This window comes from Lingula anatina, chromosome 8, assembly GCF_051362555.1.
Source record: "Lingula anatina isolate TDL-2025a chromosome 8, LinAna3.0, whole genome shotgun sequence".
Classification (NCBI taxonomy): Eukaryota; Metazoa; Brachiopoda; class Lingulata; order Lingulida; family Lingulidae; genus Lingula; species Lingula anatina.
The window spans coordinates 1,831,140-1,835,904 of NC_141774.1; the positions used below are offsets into that span (position 1 = coordinate 1,831,140).

The following is a 4,765-nucleotide window of genomic DNA, read 5'->3' on the forward strand; positions in this document are numbered from 1 at the left end:
AGAGCCAATCGCCCAAAACCCAGAATCCTCATATAGACGAAAACTTGGACAATCCAGTTGTGGCGAAAAAGACACAGAAGACAAAATGATTATTTGCGATGGTAAGCTTTGTCCCAATGGCTGGTGCCATTACTCATGTGTGAACTAAATGGAGGAAACAATTCCTAAAGGAAATTGTTTCTGTGAAATTTGTCAAAATTCAAGAAAAGAAAAAGTTCAAAAAACAGATCGACAGCCAATATTACGAAAAACAAAAAATAGTTTGTGTGTTTAAAGGGATAAGAACTGTTCATTTTGGCCAATACATGGAACCTTCAATGTCCTTGTGCAGTTACTGTGAGAGCCGGAGGAAAACACATGTACATGTCATGCAGGTTTTGGTCTTTTCCAACGTGTGATGTATATTGTGTCTCATAGAAATGCCATTTGCATGTTGCCCGTGTCTTTCAATTTGATACGAGGCGTCCATTTCCTTATGTCCCCCTGAAATCATAAAAAAAAACAATATGTATTATCCTTTATTAAAATTAAAAAAATATTGTTAACATGTGGAATGCTCAATTATATATAAATGTAAAATCTACATAACTGTCTCTCTTCCAATGTAAGATACGGTATTAGATTCTGTTTTTATGATCTTGATTAATATTGATTAACTTTAAGTTTGAATATTTTATCATGCTACATGTACCAGGTCTTTATTGCCTTTCACTCACGATAGCCAATAAAGGTAATACCTAAATTATAAAAAATATATTAACTTTTATTCATTACTTTATAGGTTACACGTAAAAACGGAAAAGCAATGGATCAGCAACACAAACTGGATAACACAACCCTAAAAGAAATAGTCACTACCAAATTCCCAGGACTTCTTATGAAATTTCAAAAAACCTTTACATAGCAAGATTTACTCAAGACCATCCTTTCTGCGCAGAAAAAGGCATAGCCATCAATGAGAAAAGGAAATGGACAATACATTCAAATAACAAAAACCTGGAAAAGCCGGATTTTTTAGGAGAAATACCTGCTTGCATCAGTGATACCCAACACCTGATTGAAATACTTAAAAAAAAACTTGACTGGACTCCACCATGTCCTGGCCTCCCTTATGGCACATATTCAGATTTAATAGCAAAAAGATGTGGGGATGATAAGATGATGGGTAAGTCAGGGCCACTAGCCAATGTTAACATCAGTACAAAACAAATACATTCCAGTAAATGCCTAAATATTTATTACCCAAAGGATTAAGAAATGTGTAAGCCTTGCAAATCATTAATATCACCTTTACTTAACATCAACAGAAATTTAACTCATGAATATGCCGATTTTAAAAACTATGCCTATTGTACAAAAGCTGAACTTTCCCATCGCCTTAATAAAAGTTCTCTTTCCATCAAAAATCTAAAATCTAAACTTTCTTATGTACAAAATGCAAATAAAAACATGCAAGCACAAAGGGATAAGCAATGGATCAGCAAATGGATAATACAACCCTAAAAGAAACTATCAAGACCAAATTTCCAGAATGGACTTTTTATGAAATTTCCAATGTGAAAAACCTTTACACAGCAAGATTTAATCAAATCCACCCATTCCGTGCAGAAAAAGGCATCGCCATGAGAAAAGGGAATGGACAATACATTCATATCACAAAAACCTGGAGAAGCCAGCCTTTTTTTAGAAGAAATACCTGCTTGCATCAGTGATACCCAACACCTGATTGAAATACTTAAAAAAACTTGACTGGACTCCACCATGTCCTGGCCTCCCTTATGGCACATATTCAGATTTAATAGCAAACAGATGTGGGGATGATAAGATGATGGGTAAGTCAGGAGCACTAGCCAATGTTAACATCAGTGCAAAGCAAATCAATGCTAGTAAATGTCATAATATTTATTTGCCAAAAGATTAAGTCACGTGGAAGCCTTGCAAATCATTAATATCATCATTACATAGCATCCACAGAAATTTAAATCATGAACATGCCGATTTTAAAAACTACGGCTATTGTACAAAATCCGAACTTTCTCATCGCCTGCATTAAAATTCTTTTTTCCATTAAAAAATCTAAAAGCAAAACTTTCTCAAGTACAAAATACATATAAAAACATGCAGGCACTTAATACAGAAGACAGCAGCGACTTGTAAACAGTGTTTTCCAAAATATCAAATGATTTCAAGCAAGCACAGCCGACAAAACATTACAAATCCTGCAAATGGCAAGCATCCACGCATGCAGAAATTTCCCCTACAATAGATGCCACCCTGGAACACATCAGTCAAGCAAACATTAGATCACAAAATCAATCAGATCTCCCACCCATTAAGAAAAAATACATTTATAAATGGGATGACTATACACACAAATATTTTAGCTGTAAACCAACCATACTTACTCACATAAAAGAAAAGCATGCAGGGAAACCAGAGGATGTCTTTTTGGAAATTTTACTACAATACCAACAAAAAGCAATCACTACTAAATCACAACAATTGAGATGGCATCCTCAAATCGTAAAATTCTTCCTGGCAAAACACAATACAAACAAATGCGCAAATCAGGGTACATAAGACTACCAAGCAGCAGAACACAACAAAATTTTCGGCACTTCAACATGACAGAATCAGGGTGGCATCCTGAAAACATAGCAAACATGCACTCACAATAGCAAAAATTAAATCTTTCAGCAGTAGACCAAGTGGGTGCACTGTCGATTGATGAGGTTTTAAATTAAAGAGGGACTTGTCTGGTCTGCAAAAACTAATGGGCTGGTAGGGGATTGTAAACTTGAACACAGCAGAAGTTAAATATCCCTCTTATTCAGCTCCCTCATCTTCACCATTGCAGCCACTTGGCTCACGCATCGCCCAATTCTTTTTCATTCACCACATTTTCATATCCTGTGGCTTACTTTATCTCCAACACCATGACAGGAACCATCATCAATCATCTTTTCTGGAAAGGGGTCAAACTTATTCACCTTCACAGATTTACAACTCTTCTGGCCATCTGCGATGGCGCTTCTGAGAATAGGAGATTCATGAGAATTAATTCAAGACCAATAGAACCAATTAGTGACTTGACACACGACCATAAATGAAATAACCAATCAACCACTATTTTTTATTTCTGGTCCACCCCATCTCATTAAAAAACTACACAACAATCTACACTCCAGTGGTGCCTCTGACAGACATACACACCTACTAACACATTCTGGAAAAACAATTGTTTGGGAGCACTTCATACAAGCATACCGAAGAGACAGAGACAGACCAGTTCAATTAACAAAACTAAAATATAGTCATGCATTCATCAATGATTTCACAAAAATGAGTGTCAAACTTGCAGCGCAGACACTTGCATCAGAGGTATCACAAGAAATGGAACAACATGTCAATTGACATACAGTAATGACACAACAGTACAACAACATGTCACTTATCATTTATGCCATCTTTAATTCCACAGAGCCCCTTTCCAGCCCAAATGACCCCAGATCTGTTCAACTTGCAACAGCATGCATATGGTTCTTGGAATGGAAAAATGTCGAAACAACTTAATTACTACACAAGAGCTGAAATGAAAAAGCGATCCGTTACGTACCAAACCATGGAAGACCTGCAAATTAGTGTGACCGGCTTCAAAGACCTACTTACCTATATTTCTAGTGAAATTTTTCAAAAGGAATATCTATATTGCTACATCATACCAAAAAGATTGAGCCAAGATGTAGTTGAAAATTGATTCTCGTTACCAAGGGGTTGTGGTGGAAGTAACCGAAATATGGCGGCTTATCACTACGGCTGCAACAATAATATGATGCAATGGGCCCTCACTTGCAGAAAACTCTTCAGAGCATCTACACACCATGAAGAACTCGGGGAAGAAATACCAAAGAATAAGAAAAGGGAAGCCCACGGTACTGAAATGTGGCCTGTTTATTTATGATTTATTACTTCAGAGCTTTATAAAGTGTAGCTCTTAGGGGCCACAGAAAAACGAGGCAAATGACAACGGGCATATTCCTTTTACCTGAGCTTTATTTGAAACAGCCTCAGCTTGAAACAGCCGTGTAACTAAAACAAAGAAAATACAACTGTCACTTATTTGTCTAGCTGGTATCACCACTTACTTCTCACATAACATCTGAGTTTATGAAAATACAATTATTAACTTGGTTATTAATTAATAAAACTATATAATATAAACAGAGAAATGCTGGTAATATACATTGTGTACAAAATTGGCATAAACATCTTACCATTATTCCTCTACTGGGTAAATACATAAATAATGCCACTGCATTTCTGCACTTCTGCACTCCTCTGCAGCACACACCTAACTGACCCACACACTCCTGGGTGTGACAACTAGGACTGTTCACTTATGCTAATGAGGTCCTGTTATTAAAGAAATGTGATAGATGTGCTTGCTCAGCATATCTGATGCAATAAACCATAAGTTTAATACAATCATTTTGGTTCTTACATAAAGTTTTCCAGTGGTCTGCTACGGTATCTAAGGAATTGCTTTTTCATTTCAGTAATTACCATATTTTCTTTTTTATTCATATCATTAACATATAATTTGTTTTAATTTTTAAGCTTACACAAATTTGTCAATAAATGGCGAAATCTCATCCCTGACAAAGGCTAGCATGTGCAGACTTGTATCTTTCACTACTGCACTACTTGTATTATAAAATTACCACCATACTTTAGATCGATTTGACATTGGCTGGTGGTTATGATT

At 36.0% G+C, this 4,765-nt stretch overlaps 1 long non-coding RNA gene across 1 annotated transcript; it reads right to left on the reverse strand.

Moving 5' to 3' along the window:
• Positions 1-419: 419 nt before the first annotated feature.
• On the reverse strand, positions 420-4,347 carry LOC147760165 (uncharacterized). The gene is made up of 3 exons (XR_015330859.1): positions 4,275-4,347; positions 4,046-4,089; positions 420-483 (listed from the first exon to the last, which is right to left on the reverse strand). It is a non-coding gene; the product is annotated as an uncharacterized LOC147760165 (long non-coding RNA).
• Between the last annotated feature and the right edge of the window lie 418 nt (positions 4,348-4,765).